This window comes from Anastrepha obliqua, chromosome 6, assembly GCF_027943255.1.
Source record: "Anastrepha obliqua isolate idAnaObli1 chromosome 6, idAnaObli1_1.0, whole genome shotgun sequence".
Classification (NCBI taxonomy): domain Eukaryota; kingdom Metazoa; phylum Arthropoda; class Insecta; order Diptera; family Tephritidae; genus Anastrepha; species Anastrepha obliqua.
The window spans coordinates 7,232,419-7,252,203 of record NC_072897.1 but is presented as its reverse complement, the minus strand read 5'-3'; the positions used below and the strand labels follow the sequence as shown (position 1 = coordinate 7,252,203).

Below are 19,785 nucleotides of genomic sequence, written 5' to 3'. Positions count from 1 at the left end.
GTTGATTTTCAACAGGTGTACCTTGAACACGACTATGACACTCTTGGTTTTTGAGGTGTTCCATGTATAATAACGGGGAACCTCAGAGTACAATAATGTCCTTGCAAAAGTATCATTCTGACAAAGGTGGAAAAAGGCAGTCAGCGTGGTCTAAGGAGGAGATAAAATCCTATCTAGAAAGGTATTTTCATCAAAAAAAAAACACGCTGTCCGTTTTCTAAGTGTACTGCAAGATGTATAACAGTGGGATGTCTTCCATGTAATGGTAAGCCAAGCAGCCCCCATGCTGCTTCATTGCTACTGACATATCTTCCTGCTTGATAAGTTTGTACTTCATTGAGGGCCTGTACAACACCTTCATTACGCAGATTGAAGATCGCCTGATCGCTTCCTTTATTGATATTTTTGCAAATATATTTAATCGCACGCACAGAATTGCAGGCTTCAACATTAATGTGGGCGTTGAATAATTTACACAAAATCGGCGAATAGGACACAACCCAGCTATTATCAAAACTCTTGATTTCGCCACTGGGAGTCCGAATGTCAACCTGTTTACCACCATCAGCAAGCGCCCTTCGTCTATATAACGGGTAACCCTCATCACTGTGAACTGTTTCTTTCGGGCAACTATGTCATGTCGATCAGTGGTTTTTTGTCCAGACATAAGCTCTGGAGTTATATCCTGCCACGAAGGATTACAGGTAAAAGTTACGAAGAGGTCAGGCCTTCCGTAAGGTCGTACATAAGTAAATGCGTCTTGAGTGTACTCTTGCAAATAACGGGGACTGTCCACGAAAGTCGACGGTAAAATAACCATTTTGCCAATGTCGTTAGGTCTAATATTATCATCTGCGCTAATCGCATCTTGTAGATGTATATAATTTCCAGCTCGTAATTTTTTCTGGTTTAGGGAAATGTAACGAAGACGTTCGCTCTCTACTTTAATGTACATGTCTACCAAGAATTGATGGAAAAGTTGCCTTGTACGCAGAAGGAGATGGAAATCATTCTCTCGAATCATGATGTAATACGCATAGAAGTCCATAAAATGATATCCTGATTCACCTTTACTGAAAATTAATGGGTACTGCAAAGCATCATAAAATTTATGAGTATCGGCAACACGCTGTAGCGTATTATCATGTGCCCGTAAAACTATGTCTCGTGGAGAGCACGGTTCACCAGTGACCAAAACAGCAGCTTCATTGACCATCGGCGCATTATAACGCCTCTCATGTTCACCACGTGGAGTACGATCAGCATAAATGACAACTTTATAATTATCTGAAGGCCAGTTGTCTATTGCACTTTTGAAGATCTTCAAATTATTGTGACTGTATAACATTTGTTGAATTTTCAATACCGTTTCTCTTCCTACTCCTTCAATATATTGGCAACGACTCTTGACTTCATTTTGTTCATCACCCATAAAATAAACTTGCAAAAATTTATGCTGATCATTTTCTTCCGGAAATAGTGATCCAATTTGATGATATATCTGCCCTTGTACAGTAAAAGTTGGTGAAAATCCGGGCATTTTTATCACTTTATCAACTCCAAAGGATGTCATTTGAAAGCAAGCGTTATACTTTCTTATTTTGCTTAAGAATTGCTTTGACTCATTTGTAACATTTAGCAATAAAGTTTTTAAAGGCTCTTCTGGTTCACCAAGTACTGGAAGTGAAACTTTACCACTGAAACAACACATTCCAGCAGTTTCATCTTTCCACTTGAAAGCATCGCAATACTGACATTTTTTATCCATTGTGCCAATAACAATTAAAGGATGATTATGATATTCAATTGAAGGATCATATTGAAATCCAGTACCATTAAATACAGACCAATCCTTACTTATAAAATTTCTACGGCGCGTGCTCTGCATTATGAATTCTTCTCACCTGCGATTGCTCTGGGGTTTCTATTGCTCTTCTAGCTGCCTGCAGCTCAGCTTGTCTTTCTGAGCGAACTTGTGCTTGAAAGGCGTTTCAGTTGCTTTCAAAATCCTTTGTCGCTGTGCTTGTTTTCTCAGCTCTGCGTGAATCGAAGACTCTTGATTTCGTGCAACTTTTGCCGCACGGAGCCGCGACGAATTTTTGGATAGATCAGATTTCCGTTTCCGAGGCATTTTTAAAGAAGAACAGAGTAAGAATTAAAATCAGTGGTAAGATTTAAAATAATCAAGTGACATCTAACCACAAAAAGGATACCAAACCTCAAAAATCACAATTTTATATATTTTATATAAAAATGACAGAAGAATACCAAATATCAGATCAATCTGTCATCAAGAAAAGGGTAAAATTCCAATTACTAAATTTGACCCAAACAAACAAATAAATAAACTGGGCAAGCTAAATAAAACTGTTTAATAAAAAAACAATAAATATAGAAAATTTTCAAACAGCTGAATTTTTTGACAAACAATTTTTTATCATTAAAAAAAAAATATTTTCTTTTAATAAGAAGTACCCTTTGTTACTTCTAACACCTCCAAAAACATGTGTACAAAGTTTCATAATAATCGGTTAAGTAGTTTTGGCGTGAAAGCGTAACAAACAAACTTACATTCACATTTATAATGTTAGTAGGGATATCCTGGAGCTTTTTTATCGTTCAGCTGTCTTATTTGATTTTTAATTTCGCTTATGGTGGTCTTTCTTGTTTTGATTTGCGGAACGTTTATTGTGTTATCAGATTTAATGTTAATGTTTTGATTATCCATTTCGCTTGTAAATGTGTCTAAGAAGCAGAGAACGTAAATTCATAGAGAAGGCTCAGGAACGAATGGGCAGGTTAAATGTCAAAACACATCAAAACGAGGGTAGGAAGTTAACAGAAGAGAGTTAACATAGCGGAGCGTAGTCAACAGAAATAAATATAGCGTTTGCATTGAAATGTAAAATGCCATGATTTGGTGTTAGGGAAAAGAAAATAACAGAAGACTTGTACATTTTTCTTTCATGCTTATTTGCCGTCGGCATTTTGCATGCGCAAATAGATTATTTCTTGTGAGATGAATAAATTAATTCTAAGCAACGCAATAGCACCGTAGGCCTAAGTAGCTAGTGTGCTCTATCAATTAGTGTTATATGTATTTCATATTTCTCTAATAAATAATAATAATAATAATTCTAAGTATACGCATGCATGAATATGAAATTTTAAGTATCTAATTGACTAAATTGTATTGAATTTAGGTCTATTATCAAAATTATTCAAATATCATAACACAAAAAATAACTTTGTAAACCATTCATTTACATCAAGGTTTATTATTCAGCAAAGTGTTGAATTAATATAACATCTACCATCCATATTCATGTGGGCAGAAAAAACATGACTTGCCTCAAAACCCAGCTCATACACCTCTCATACACATCTACATATAAAGAATTCAAATCAAATAGACAAACGTATGCAAACATATGTATGTATGTATGCAAAAATCACATTTCTCTTTCATGCTTATTTCCCGTAGGCATTTTGCATGCGCAAACGGATTATTTCTTGTGAGATGAATAAATTAATTCTAAGTATATGCATGCATGAATGTGAAATTTTAAGTATCTAATTAACTAAATTGTATTGATATTAAGTGTGCATTATCAAAAAAAAATACCAGTCTAACGGTTAGACGGGATAGAAGTGAAACCTTCCGTAAAACAAACTGAGAGAGAATGAGACGAAAGCAGCATTAGGAGCGGGATAATTATAGGTTCATTATAATATTGCTATAAAGTTCATATTTTATTTTCTTCATTTTATTATTATTCATCCTCAATGTTTTCAATTTCAACAAATGATACGAGTGGCTTATGATAGATAAAATATGATACAAATGCTTTGGTTTCGATGTTGTCAAAAAAAATACCCAAACGGACCGAAGAAACAGACTTACAAATTTCTTCCATTTTCGTCTACTTGTATTCATATAAAAATTTATGTCTCTTCCCACCAAAGCCAAATGTATTAGTATATTTCTTCTTGTATTTATTCAACGCTGAAATCCCGGCGGAACTGCAATACCGGGCCAACCCGTGGCAGAGGTGGAGCAAGCCCTTAAAACACTCCGCCCATTTCCAAAAATCAGTTTAACATTTGTTGTCCTCCGATGGAGGATCTATCAGATGTTAATCTGATAAGAACAGATAAAGTGGGCTTCAAGACCGTTTTCCCCGGGGGGGCATACATAAAAAAAATTCCCGCACTCTTTTCGAGAGTGACGGTTCGCTAGATATATTAAAATCAGTTTAACATTTGTTGTCCTCCGATGGAGGATCTATCAGATGTTAAGCTGATACACTTTGATCTTAGCCATAAGGCCGAGAAGCGATAACCATACACAACCGACAAACTACCTAGTCAATAGATTTTCTAATAAACCTTTTGAGAATTACACGCTCACAAAAATTAATGTACGAAATATTTATACCGATTCACTTAAACTGACTTTCAGTATCTAAACCAAAAATAGAAAAGCCAAAAAACTGTTTTCAATAAATAATCAGAAATGTCCTACAATGCAAATTTCAAAAAAAAAAAAAAATCCATTTTCGTCTACTTGTATTCATATAAAAATTTATGTCTCTTCCCACTAAAGCTAAATGTATTAGTATATTTCTTCTTGTATTTATTCAATAATTTGGGCCGAAATCCCGGCGGTACTGCAATACCGGGCCAACCCGTGGCAGAGGTGGAGCAAGCCCTTAAAACACTCCGCCCATTTCCAAAAATCAGTTTGACATTTGTTATCCTCCGACGGAGGATCTATCAGATGTTAAGCTGACAAGAACAGATACCACACTACCTAGTCACTAGATTTTCTAATAAACCTTTTGAGAATTACACGCTCACAAAAATTATTTATATCAACATATAATATAACGCTTCGTAACTAAATAACTTTTAGACCAGCGCCGACAGCATGGCGCGGTAGCCGAGCGACTAGCAATGTGAGCTTCCGATCCAAAATCCTTGGTTCGAATCACAAGAAAAAATAAAAGTTATTTTTATTTAGTTCGTCGCTACGTTTATATCAGCATATAATATAACGCTTCGTAGTCAAGAGGGTCGCTTTTTCGTTTCACTTTTCCTCAAATCACTCCCAACGATTCTAAAGAAGTTTTCACTTCAATAATTTCAAAATATCCGCATTAAAAATTGGCTTTGTGAACCATTCATTTGCATCAACGGTTATTATTCAACAATATGTTCGTTTTTAAATTTTTATATCCATATGTATGTATGTATATTCATATACTAAATAGATATAACATCTACCATCCATATTCATGTGGGCAGAAAAAAATTTTAACCTGCCTCAAAACACAACTCATACATATGTATCTACATATAAAAAATTCAAAAGCAAATAGACAAACGTATGCAAACATATTCCTAACATATGCAAAAAAACTTATCTAAACGGTATTCGCGTACATATACATATGTATGTATGTATATATGCATATATGAATACATATGTTGGGACAATGTACATATGTACGTAAATGTTTCTATTCTAAGCAAAACAATGAATATTCGTATATACATATAACCGCACATACTTACTTTATGCCTCTACATGTGTATGCTTCCAAAACTAAAATTCTAAGCCTAGCGACTACAAGAACAAAATGCATTTCTAGGCGTAGCTGTTGCCCATGATGCAAAGAATAATGAGATGGCGCCCATCGTGGTCCCGTTACTTTGCGCTCAGCGAATTTGACAACTAGTTACGTGATTTTAGCTCCAGTATGGCCAGATTACCATTTTCGTAACTTGATTTAGCATTTTTTTTTTTGTTATTTTTATTATTTTGTGTCTCGGAGTTTTAGTTCTTTCTTCATGACATTTTTCTAGTTGTTCTAATTAAAATGTCATGTTTATAATTTTGTAAAATATACATTTTTTAATAATTAGTTAAATAATTCACTCAGTTTTATTTAGCTTTACTTTTTTTTAACATCTGGTGGCATTGCCCGCGAGTACAGGGGTTGTTGGTGTTCTTCTGCTTTAGGCAGTCAAATCTCTCTCTCGCTACTGCAGTGTTGCCTAGCTTTGGATATAAAAACGCATTGAAATGCCCATTCAAAGAAAATAACCCAACAAATTTTTATTGAATCACTTAAAGAACTTTGTATGCGTGGCAAATTGTCTTTAAAATGTGCGTTTTTTTAAATAAATGTGTCATGCTTATGTACAATTTAATTTATGAGTTTTTTTTTAAGCGAGGCTCTTTTGTTAAGGGAACGACTTTTTTGCTATATTTGAAGTTATGTGACTAGATAAGGTACTCTTTTTGTGAAAATGTCAGTATGGTTTCTTTAGTATTTTCTGGTATTTTGTTGCTTATTTTTACTATAAATACACCTCTTGATACTCTATGTCTCACTAAGGATTGATGACCGGAAGAAACGATTACACCTCTATGGTTTTAATTCGCATTAGATAAATTCAAAGGCTTTTTAAAATGTGTAAAAAGGTTTTCAATCTTAAGAAGAGTTGAGAGAGGGGCATTTAATATTAACCTTAAATGGAGCCCAAAATTAAATTTGCACTTTCAAATTATCAAATTTTATAAGAGTAAAAAAATTTTCATTAGCACTAAAATCTTCTCAGAGTGACCTTTTATAACATTCTTTCTTTAATAATACAGTTTCTTTTAACTTACAGTTTCGGTAGCTTTAAATTAAACGCAAAAAGAAACAAACACGAAACTTCAAAATTTTCGCATTTTCAGTATAAAAAAGCACTTAATTTATTGCGAAGAGCAAATGGTTGGCAATACTGCACAACTCAGCAAACGTGACGTCACGTACACTCTGATGTGCGCAATCTTGTTTCTATCATTCTTGGCTGTTGCCGCAATGATTATTTATCCGCGACGGCGCTGAACAGTTTCAAATATTAAAAAGCACAACAAAAACAAATTCATTGATAATTTCAAGCTCATATTTCTACGAGCAAAGTACTTTCATTCATAAAACGAGCCGGCTATATGCCAATTTTCACGACCATTCGAAAATAGTCAATATTGGAATATTTCGCGTTGAATTATTTGCCAATATTTGGTAAATCTTGAATTTTTGTCAAGTCGAGTGGCCGCGGCTCCGTACATATGTATGCATCAATATATGTATGTAAATATGTGTTCTCAATTCTCGACAGCAATAGCAAATCGAAATATGTTTTCTGTCGCAAGTGCTCGCAGCCTCATATGTATGTATGTCTATGGAAGTTTGTATGCATGTATTTATGTATATGCGTGTTTGCTTTTGCACGTCCATATGAACGATTTTTCATATGCAGATATTCATTTGATTTAGTTGAACGAATATATTGATTTTGTAAGGAAATCTTGTCGAATTAAATTATTGGTATATGTTCATTTAAGTTCTTCTTACCAAATAAATATTATTATCCTTAAGAAAATTGAAACACTAGTTTTTTTAATCTCTATTTTTTATTTTTACCAACAAGTAAGTTAACTACTCATATATAGTATATGTACATATATATTACAATACTATAAATAATAGGTATTTATTGTACATTTCCTGAAATGAAAAAAAATATATATAAAATTGTGAAATTGTTCTTATATTATAACAATTTCTCACGCGACTTCGATATTGACATCGGTTAAGTCATTGCGATTTACCTGATTTTTAAAACACTAATCTCAATCCATCGGATTAAGTGAAAATAGTAGTGGTTTAAAAATCTAGGCTCAGGTGCTACCTGAAAAAGAAGATAAAAGGAAAACCTGAAAGACAGGGAAAAATCTGAAAGATGGAGAAAACCCTGAAAAATAAAATGTTACTCATCACAATTTGATGTAACTCTGTACCATTAAAACCATTTTTGGAAATATAGTAGGAAAATACATACTTCCACTTAGAGCACAACCCTTTAACCATAAAAAAACAACATTTGTTCCCTATTCTGCTTTGATGTTGGCCTTCCCCATGGTCCACAAACCCATCAATTATATCCCTACTTTTATTATAAGTAAGATCCGGCTTGATGCTAATTTCAACAAATAATAAAATGCATATGCGTTCTGTGCCGGACATTTTGCTAGCAATTTTGCTTAAATTGTTAACGACATTGGCATTGAAACCTGGAACAACATACCTGATGGGGCGCCAACGCAAAAGAGATGATTTGTGTGGTAAACAAAAACCTAGATCGTCACGCATAAAAGAATATGCTTTAGTGGACATATAGTTCAAATTTTGTACCAATGCCTTTTCGTCCCCATTATACCAACCTTTTTTGGTACTGACGATCATTTTTGCAAAAGTTAAAGCATCGCTGCTACAACTTTCTTCCGCAATTATTGCACGTTTCAACAACTCAGAATATTTATTTTTTAGGTCATTATTTTCTTTTTCAAGCTCCTCAATACGTTTATTTAATTTGACCGCCTTGCTCTAGCGAGCAGATTGAGCAGACTGAGCAAACCGTTCGCGAGTGGTTGTGGTTTCTAAGTCCACGCAGATCTGATTACTATAACTATCCTGCCTGTTTTCCTCTAATCTATACTAATATTATTAAGAGGAAAACTTTGTTTGTTTGTAATGAATAGGCTCAAAAACTACTGGACCAATTTTAAAAATTCTTTCACCATTCGAAAGCTACATCATCCACGAGTAACATGGATTATATTTTATTTTGGAAATAGGGCTCGAGATAGAGGTCAAAACGTGGACCCGGGTAACCTTCGGATGTGTATGTACAATATGGGTATACAATGGAAGCTGTTGGTGAATGCTTTAGTACAGAGTATTTTTCCTGCCGCTCCGTGACTGGGGTCTCGAGATATAGGTCAAAACGTGGACCCGGATAACCTTTGGTTGTGTATGTACAATATCGGTATCAAATGAAAGCTGTTGATAAGTGCTTTAATACGGGGTAATTTTCATACCTATTGATGACTAGGGTCTCGAAATATATGCCAAAACGTGGACCCGCCGTGTCTTTGAACTGAAGTAAACCAAACTTACACACATTGTTAAGTAAGTATTGAAAATGGGTTTCGTAAAGTTTGGTTGTAATTCGGAGCACTGGCAACGGGTACAGCGTTCTTTTGAACCAGCCATAATGTCGTTTACTTTTCTAACGCTTGGGGCGGAACTGAACTGTTAAATTGACAGTGTGAGTTACAATGTGTCAATATTTCTTTCTGATTTGGATGCCATAAGGAAAAAACGTAAGTGCAACATGTAAAAATTGTTTGTGAATTTTTTTGGAGTGGATTTTGGAACAGTGAATAATTTCTTACGAAATTTGAGAATTTAATGTGAAATCCGAATGAAATTATGTGTTCGTGGAAAAACAATTTTTTTTCTTTTTTTTTTTTGAAAAATATAAATGGATAATGGTTAAAAAAGCTCCAATGCTTAAACATATAAATTGAAACGAAAAATTCATGGATGATCAGGAAAAAAGACGATTGTTTATTCATATGCGTTGATTTGAAATTTAAAAACAATCTTCTTTTTTCCTGATTTTCAATTTATATTTTATATTTACTCAAAAACAAATAGAAAAACAAAAAATATTGTTTATGCCAAAGCGCTTGAATAAAGAATAAAGAAATAAATAATATGAAAATCATATATTTTCTGTTCTAAACCATATCTATTCTATTTTAGTGTGCCCAGCGAAGGGGGCCGGGTTTGCTAGTATCGAATATTTCTCAAATTCTTCCAGAGTTAAATCTTCTTCTACTTGCTTAACTACCCTACTATAAGTTGCAGTGACGGGCGGGCAAGCCCAATCAGAGCCAGCACTAGGCGAGCGACTTCTATTTACTGGCTCTAAATTCAAGGAAGGAAAGCGCCTTTCAAGAGTTTATATTTTGTAACCAATGTGAGTTCAAAATGGCGTTGGCAAATAAAAACCCTGTCAGTGCTTGACACTTGCACTTTGCAAGCCAAGGCCCAATTCTTACGGGTCTCTTCGTCCCTAGAAAACGCAAAAAGTATAGCTTTATCCTTAGGCATGCAGCTCTCGATACAGCAGCTTCTTTTTTTTCTTTTTTTCGGTCCACTTGTTCGGTGGAACATCATCATAGCCTAATTAAAATTTTTATTTTTATTTTACAAAATTTAAATTGAGGTATATTCAGTATAATCATATAGATATATAAAACAAGAACCCGCACCCTCCGGGGATTTATAGTTTTCAAGTAATTTATTGTTAAAATTGTGTAATTTAGCGAAACCATATTGTTGTTTTGAATACAAGTATAAAAACCAGTAAAAATACGCGTGTGACCATATATTTTATGAATTGAAGTGAAATTTAGAACCAAATACATACATATATGTATTAGATTGTACCAATTTATAACTGTATTGTATTATAATGCGTGTAAATATTGAAAGTTATAAAAGTTGTTCATGAGCCACTCCCTAATATCTCAACCAAGTTTCATTAAATAAATCATTATATTTGGCCTAAAATTGCCCATATGGCATTATCCTAAACCCGATCTTTTAAATTCAAAAGTTTTTTATAAATATGTAAATAAAATAATGAGAAAGTGCGCATTCTAAATAAATAAATCCCTTCTCTGCTTTCTATTTCATGCATGCATGCATGGATGTGTATATTAAGCTTTTCAATAGGCACGAAGTATTAAAAACGACATCCAAGCATACGATTATCAGTTTATGTATGTACAGTGAACCAAAAAGAAACTGGGACACTAATATTTAAAAAAATATTCACAGATTTATAACTAACTCCGTTATAATCATAAGAGCTTTTCAATATTTGGCGCAATTTTCATAACTTAATTACATATATATGCCCTATGCTAATATATAATATGTATATAAACATGCATACATAAAATTTCGCGCAATTTTCATAACTTATTTACATATATATGTCCTATGCTAATATATGTATATCAATATGCATACATACAATTACGCGCAATTTTCATAAAAAAACCAAAAAGAACAAATCTGTAAACATGCATACAAATCATATGGACATATCAAATGAACAAATCTGTTCTGTACGCAAGCAAATGTAAGCTAATGTAAACTACATTTTTTCACACTGCGTATCACTCTCTCCCTCTCATTTCTCTCCGGCAGCCATATTAATTAATTTCCTACTGTTAACTTGTGCTGATTTCATTTTCCTACCCGTATTTTGTTAGGAGGAACGGGCCGGGACTGCGCCTTTCTCTATGAATTTACGTTCTCTGTAAGAAGTGTCTGGCAAGGGTGTCGGCTTTTTCTTTGCTTGTTTTTGCCCATGTGCCGGCTTCTGTTTTGATGGGAGGTTTATGTATTACAGCGCCATTAATGTGTTTTGTTGCTTTCCATAAGGAGTAATTTGTAGATGCTGCTGTTCCCAGGCTTGCCATATAATTTCGAAGTTTACTCTCCGTGTGTTTTGTAAGTAAAGCTCATTTGTCGCTTTATTAAGTTTGGTTTTATCTGTTGGATGTCTGGTGGTTTGCCATGTTTTGCGGAGTTTTCTTTTTTCGCAACGCCTGGTTCATCAGGAACGGTAAATCGTAGGAGATTGCGCTAAATTTTCGAAAGTGTGCATCACATGTGGATTAGACCTACAGGGGACACCACGATAAAAAAATGCGCCGCTTACTCCATCTCCAGGTGGTGTGGAAATGAGTTTTTTTTTCGAAAACGCATATTAAAATGTACTTTGTAGCGCTCATACGCCAAAAACTATTAATGTATGTATATGTTTTTCTCATAAAATGCGTCGGAATGGAGATATTGTAAAAAAACTGTTTTTCGGCGCCATTTTTTAATGTGGCGGCGCTAGCGTCGCAGATACGAGGTGGCAAAGTTGAAATTCGAAAAGAGCATCCCATAATCTATAAAGATTATCCAGTTTCAAAACTCCCGCAAAACTTTCCAGGTCAAACTACCAGATGACTGGACTAATATACGCATTTGGAGGAATAAAGTAAGTGGCCCGTGTGGGCGGTTGTATGTACATGCATATGTGTATATTCATAAGCATTGTTTTTCTGGAAGTTTTGAATACAAATATGTACGTACATAGGCTAGGGCATCAGGTGTGCATACGCACATACAAAGTCTTCGCGGTTTCACTTCATTTTTGACAATTCACAGTATTCGTAGCTCGTGAGACTTCTCTATACATTAACGTTCTCTGAAGCTTCTGTCAGAAGCTTCTGTTTTTCACCTCGTTCAACTCCACAGCGGGGAACTTCTTAACAGAGCTGATTACAGTGAAATCTGTATAAGTAAATTGGCTCTGCTCAGTTTTTGGTTTCTGTATGAAATAGAATTGCAGTTGAATGAGCTTATTTCTATCTTCCCTTGACGAACGAAACTTTATTAATTTTATGTTTTCAAAAAACTTAAATGTACATTCAAAGGTACATATATTTGAATTTTAAGCACCAACATTTAAAATCAAAGTAATTTTAATGTTCTCTGTTTTTATTTAAAAAGAATATTGCAACAGAAACAAAATACATTGTAAAATGACCTCACATTTTGATTGGTGTTTTAGTAAATTTAATACTTTGTAAAAATTTGATGAAAATTGTTGCTTCAACACAAAAAGAAACTAATTTTAGACAAGAATGCATAGAGCGTACAAGTGGCTTGGTATATTGATATACATATGTACATATATATAAACATATACATACAATACATATATTCTAAATGCTCGACAACCTGCATATACATATCTGCTAAGTTAGAAACTTACTCTGAAATTAGAATGCAACTTATTTGGACTTACTGTACATACATTCAGTCTTTGGATGAAGCCCAATGTGCCAAATAATATTGAAGTGTCTGTGAGCTGTGCCTATGAATGTGCGCTGGATTTCTTGAGAACTTATAGCGAACCGTAATATTTTTTGCTGTAGCATATACCCACATATGTAAAGGGTGTTTTTTTTAGAGGTTAGGTTTTCAAGTTGGCATTACTTTTTTCGTAGATGGTCTTTTTGACAGCTGTCACTTGATTTATGCTCAGTTTGGTTTGCCATTTCATAATGAATAGACTTACACCTGAACAACGTTTGCAAATCGTGCAAATTTATTACGAAAATAATGGTTCGGTTCGCGCGGTTCGAAAATAATGGTTTTTGTTCAGCGATGAAGCTCACTTTTGGTTGAATGGGTATGTCAATAAGCAAAATTGTCGCATTTGGAGTGAACATAATCCACAAGCCATTGCTGAGACGCCGTTACATCCTCAAAAAGTCACTGTTTGGTGTGCTCTATGGGCAGAGGGAATCATTGGTCCATATTTCTTTAAAAATGAAGCCGGCCATAATGTTACAGTCAATGGAGAGCGCTATAGAGCCATGATTAATGACTTTTTCGTGCCTGAATTGGACGATGTTGATGTGGACGACCTTTGGTTCCAACAAGACGGCGCTACATGCCATACAGCCAACGCAACAATCGATTTATTGAAGGAAACTTTTGGTGAGCGCATTATCTCGCGCCGTGGACCTGTGGCGATCGTGCGATATAACACCGCTGGGCTATTTCTTGTGGGGCTATGTGAAGTCGCTTGTCTACGCAGATAAGCCCGAGACGATTGACATCTTGGAAGAGAATATTCGGCGCGTTATTGCTGACATACGGCCCCAATTGCTGCAAAAAGTGGTCGAAAATTGGGCCTCTCGGCTGGAATTTATTCGAGCCTGCCGCGGTGGCCATTTGCCCGAAATCATTTTTAAAACATAATGGCAAACCCTTATCTTTATAATATAATAAAGCTAAATTCTTGGCCATAACATTAAATTATATACGTTTTATTTCATCTTGAAAATCTAACCTCTAAAAAAACACCCTTTATATAAATCACATATATAAATTTGTATATGCCATCTTTCTGTGTGCCTGGTGATGAATCAATTCTCTATGAAGGATTTGATTTGGTTGAAAGGAATTCTACAAAGTTTTACAAAGCACCTTAGACAGACATAATATATGTACATATATAGTTTTGGATGATTTGCTCTTTCTAAGCCACTATTGAACTTTTGTCTTGCATGATAAAGTGCCTGTAGCTAGCCTACAGCGTTAACATTCTTTCTTCCTAGATACAAACAAATTTTACTCGACTGCTGTTTAATTTGACCAGTTGAGTATATTTCTATTAACTTTTGATAAAAAATATGTCTGAGGTGAACCACATACATAGATACCCAGAAAAACAAAATTACAAATAAAAGCTTACGCAACTATAGACAAGTTCGACGACTTCTTAAATAAAATAGGCAAGCAAAATAAATGCTTACATTGGAAATTGCGAAATTAGCCTAATAAAACATTAATATTGAACGAAATTAATTCCAGCAATTAAAATATCAATTTCCAATGAATTGTGAAATAATCCAAATTAATTAATGCTGATGCAATACAATAGTTAAGTTTAGCAAGTAAGAAAATCAAAAATGTAAATTCAGTCTCATAATTGGCTTAAAGGAAATAAGTTTAATAAAATAAAGTCTTCTCGCACTTTTTAAAATCTCCGGTTATTTAAACTAATTATTTTAACGGCGCAGTCAGTTGGATCCTAAAAAAGTAAAGGGATCCAGTGAAACGAATCTAACCGTATAAATTATTGCTCTAAGTATAAGAACGTATTTTCGCGAAAAACGGTACTAAAACAAAACGGGCAAGGTCTATAGACAAAACTAATGAGAATTAATTTAACATCTAGTGAATAAACAAACTTGAAATATACATACATATATATATATTTATATATATAGCGTTTTTCAATAGGTGCGCTTCAACTTTTTTCCGATAGGGAGGGCGAACGACGCAATATTTTTTATTTTTCGCTTGTCATTTGTAAACTTAATTAGTATACATTTCATCATGGAACGCTACACACTTGAGCAACGATTCCAAATCGTGCAAACTTTTTATGAAAATAATCGTTTTGTTGCTGCTACTTTAAGACTACTTTTTTCCAAAAAATCATCTTCAGTGCTGAAGCTCACTTTTGGCTCAATGGCTTTGTCAACAAGCTAAATATGCGTTACTGGGCAGAAAGCAATCCACACGTGATTCATGAGGCACCGTTGCATCCCGAAAAAATCACTGTTTGGTGCGGTTTACATGCCGGCGGCGTAATTGGCCCATATTTTTTCGTTGACGAGAACGATCGCCACGTTACTGTGAATGGAAATCGATACCGCGACATGATAAACGATTATTTTTGGCCGCAATTGAATGGTATGGACTTAGACGACATGTGGTTTCAACAGGACGGGGCCACAAGCCACGCAGCACACGCCACAATTGATTTGTTGAAGAGTAAGTTCGATGAGCGCATTATTTCCAGAAATGGACCGGTCGAATGGCCGCCGCGCTCGTGTGATTTGACGCCTCTGGACTATTTTCTTTGGGGTTATGTGAAGTCATTGGTCTACAGTAACAAGCCGGCGACGATTTGTGAGCTCAGAGCCAATATTGAACGCGAAATTGCTGGAATTTCGGCCGATTTATGCAAAAGAGTGGTCGAAAATTGGGTTCAACGAGTGGACTTCGTAAAACGTGCACGCGGTGGTCATGCAAAAGAAATCGAATTTCATACTTAAATGTATATGTTCAAACTCGATAATAAAAAAAAAATTAGTTAAAAAAGTCAAACCGTTTGTGTTTTTTTGCCAGCGACAGCAACTTTACACGATCATTTTTAGACAACAAATACTCCTCCTCTACATCAATCAACAGCTTAACCCCAAGCAAACCTGCGCTCCAAATAGAAAGCGATATAACTCCAATAGAACTCTCTATAGCTCTGTCAAAACTTAAGGGTCGCACCCTTGAAGGTTTTGATAAAATTTCTTACCCCATGATAAAAAACTTACCGGCGGCCATGAAAACCCGTTTACTTAGTCTTTATAACAACATTTTGAGGAATAAAATTCCCTAAATGTACAATAAAACAAACCAAGATAAATCCTCCGTCCAATATCCTTGAATCCGGTCTGCGCAAAATTATTAGACAAAGTAGTAGCTAATCGGCTACGGTGGTTTGTTTCCTGCATTAAACTGTAGTAGCCAGCAAATCGGTTCAGAAAGGGTAAATCAGTGTCTGATTATCTAGTATATCTAGACCATCAGATCACGTCCTCCCTATCCTAAAAAAAGTATTTGTCAATCATCTCACTCGACTTTACTAAAGCATATGATAAAATCGGAGTACACACCATTCTAGACCAGCTTTCAGAATGGAAAATAGGTCCTAAAATATTAAACTACATCAAAAATTTTATGACAAACAGAAAAATTCAAATAAGAGTAGACTCGCACTTCTCCGAAACATATCCACTCCAGGAAGGGATACCCAAGAATCCCCAATTTCTGTCATACTATTTCTTATAGCATACCACGAACTCAGCTACATTTTATCATTACAAAAAGAAATAGACTTTCTGGCTTACGCAGACGATTTCACTCTCATAGAAAAAATGAATAAACATGAAAATACAAACATAGATCTCAACGACATTCACAATGATATTTTCAACTGGTGCAATTACTCAGGTGCAAGCCACTCAACAGAAAAAGGTTAACACATACACATATGCAGGAAAAACACTGTCATCCAAATATCACATGCAACAACTTTAAAATAAACAACGCCGAAAACTTAAAAATATAAGGTAATCGAATTTAATAAAAGATATAGATGAAACTTGTCAACTCACTAAATAAACGTTGGAACATAATAAAATGCCTTTCATGCCCAAAACTCAACGCTAACACCAGCTCAATTATTGCCGCTACCAAATCTTTAATCGTATCAAAAAATCAGTTTATATTTCGACCTTAAGACGATTTTACTCTGCTGACCCTCACACACAGCCCTATCATCGTGGTAACAGTTCTGTTCAGGAGAATTAAAGAAAAGGGTCAGCTCGGGTGACCTTAGTACGTTCGCTTCCTCGAACTTTGGCCACCCTTTTGGGACCCACTAAAAACCCCGGCTGGGATGTCTGCTAGAGGGCTTCAAACTAAGAGGGGAACTTAAGGTTCAAACCTGATTGAAAAATAATCTAAAGGGATAGTGGGAACCTAAAGGTGACAAATATTTATAAAGTGGGTGCTCCAATGACAAAACATATACATAATTAATTATTTATTATTATTATTAACATAGGGTGAATAACCGTTATAATAAAGAATAATGAAATAAAACGTGTATAAGTATTTTCAGTAATCGCTTTATTGTAAATCAAGTGAATTATAATTATTAACAAAAATCTGTTTTATTTTTATTGTAGTGCTTTATGATATACAATGTTTTTTGTTTGATTACCTGGTGAATATGCAAACGAGTCTGATGGTTTTCCAACACCGGAACAAGCAACATGCAATTGACCATGTGAGAAACATGGGTTTTCTAGATTAATTAATAATGTTTGTCTTTTGTTATTCTTAACAAATGTTTATCTTTTGTTCTTCTTCAAATACATGTGTTTATCTTTTGGTACTCTTAAAATATGTTTGGATTTGTTCAGCCCTGCATGATTATTCTTAGAATTTACTTAACTATTTTTATTTATTATTTGTGAATGAAACATTTCTTAACTCGTTCTGAAACTAAAACAGAAGAAAGAATATTGCGAGGACAATCAAATCTATAGCTCTTACATTTTCTGACATTTCAATTTGGTCAGATTCACGATATTATCACTTTTGTGTTAACGCATTAGATGCTCCAATGCGAACACGCACACACACGAACGCGCAATATTTGTATGGGAAAAAGAAAAGGGCTGATTTAGGGGTTCCCCGGAAATTATTCGAATTTTTCTCACCGTACAAACCATCCTTGGACTTCAAGCAACATTTAAAAAAAAAAAATGTTAAGATTGGTCCATGCGTTGTTGAGTTCTGCGCTTACCAACATATTTTGCGACTCATTTTTATATTATACAATAGATTATACCTTTTTGCCTACACACCTAAATCAAATATCAACAGACTCAACTCATTACTAAACTCTGCTATACGTACCGCCTTAGGCGCATACCGTACTAAACCGATCATGTTGCGAACGTTCGAAACAGGCATACCACCGTTAACACAAAGGAGGGAGTTTGCCCCAACAAAATTTTGCAAAAACCTAATCGTTAATGACCAGTCAACACTTTCCAAACTAACACACAAAATAATAATTTCTAAACGCAAACACAAAATTCAATCAACATTCAATCGCATACTAGAAAAATCTCTGGAATTAGATATTCCGATTAATAATAAACCTAAGACCATCATCCGATTTCCTGGATGGCACCTACCTTTCAATGCCATAGATATTTGGCTCTTCGTGGTGTGGTTGTTCCTCGTCAATTTTAGCTATAAGTTTTGCTTTGTCAAGTTTTGATGTCTTCCATTTCCGCGAGCTTTTGATGCGTTTCGTTGCGTTTGCGTTTGTCTCTCCGGCGAAGTAGGTAATGTACTGGTAGTCACTGACATTGTTATCTTTCAGAGCTGGTGGCCTAGAGCCCAGCTTAGCCGTCCGATCACGACGGAGCGTGGACCTCCGGGATATAATATAATATCCCTACTAATATTATAAATGTGAATGTAAGTTTGTTTGTTACGCTTTCACGCCAAAACTACTTAACCGATTATTATGAAACTTTGTACACATGTTATTGGAGGTGTTAGAAGTAACATAGGATACTTCTTATTAAAAAAAAAGGTCTCGAGATATAGGTCAAAACGTGGACCCGGGTAACCTTCGGATGTGTATGTACAATATATGGGTATCAAATGGAAGCTGTTGGTGAATGCTGTAGTTCAGAGTATTTTTCATGCCGCTCCGTGACTAGGGTCTCGAGATAGAGACCAAAACGTGGACCCTAGAATGTGTTTGTACAATATGGATATCAACTGGAAGCTGTTGGTGAATGCTTTAGTACAGAGTATTTTTCATGCCGCTCCGTGACTGGGGTCTCGAGATATAGGTCAAAACGTGGACCCGGGTAACCTTCGGATGTGTATGTACAATATGGGTATCAAATGGAAGCTGTTGGTGACTGCTGTAGTTCAGAGTATTTTTCATGCCGCTCCGTGACTAGGGTCTTGAGATAGAGACCAAAACGTGGACCCTAGAATGTGTTTGTACAATATGAATATCAAATTGAAGCTGTTGGTGAATGCTTTAGTAAAGAGTATTTTTCATGCCGCTCCGTGACTGGGGTCTCGAGATATAGGTCAAAACGTGGACGCGGGTAACCTTTGGTTGTGTATGTACAATATGGGTATCAAATGGAAGCTGTTGGTGAATGCTGTAGTTCAGAGTATTTTTCATGCCGCTCTGTGACTAAGGTCTCGAGATAGAGACCAAAACGTGGACCCTAGAATGTGTTCGTACAATATGGATATCAAATTGAAGCTGTTGGTGAATGCTTTAGTACAGAGTATTTTTCATGCCGCTCCGTGACTGGGGTCTCGATATATAGGTCAAAACGTGGACACGGGTAACCTTTGGTTGTATATGTACAATATGGGTATCAAATGAAAGCTGTTGATAAGTGCTTTAATACGGGGTAATTTTCATGCCTATTGATGACTAGGGTCTCGAAATATATGCCAAAACGTGGACCCGCCGTGTCTTTGCACCGAATTAAACCAAACTTACACACATTGTTAAGTAGGTATTGAAGATGGTTTCCGTATAGTTTGGATACCTATTGGTAGATAGAGTCTCGAGATATAGGTCAAAACGTGGACCCGGGTAACCTTTGGTTGT

The 19,785-nt window shown here is 35.2% G+C and overlaps 3 pseudogenes; all 3 read right to left on the bottom strand.

Annotated features, from left to right (window-relative positions):
• Positions 1-3,996: 3,996 nt before the first annotated feature.
• On the bottom strand, positions 3,997-4,177 carry LOC129250961 (U2 spliceosomal RNA; annotated as a pseudogene).
• Positions 4,178-4,227: 50 nt separating this feature from the next.
• On the bottom strand, positions 4,228-4,340 carry LOC129251002 (U2 spliceosomal RNA; annotated as a pseudogene).
• Positions 4,341-4,643: 303 nt separating this feature from the next.
• Positions 4,644-4,828, bottom strand: LOC129251112 (U2 spliceosomal RNA; annotated as a pseudogene).
• Between the last annotated feature and the right edge of the window lie 14,957 nt (positions 4,829-19,785).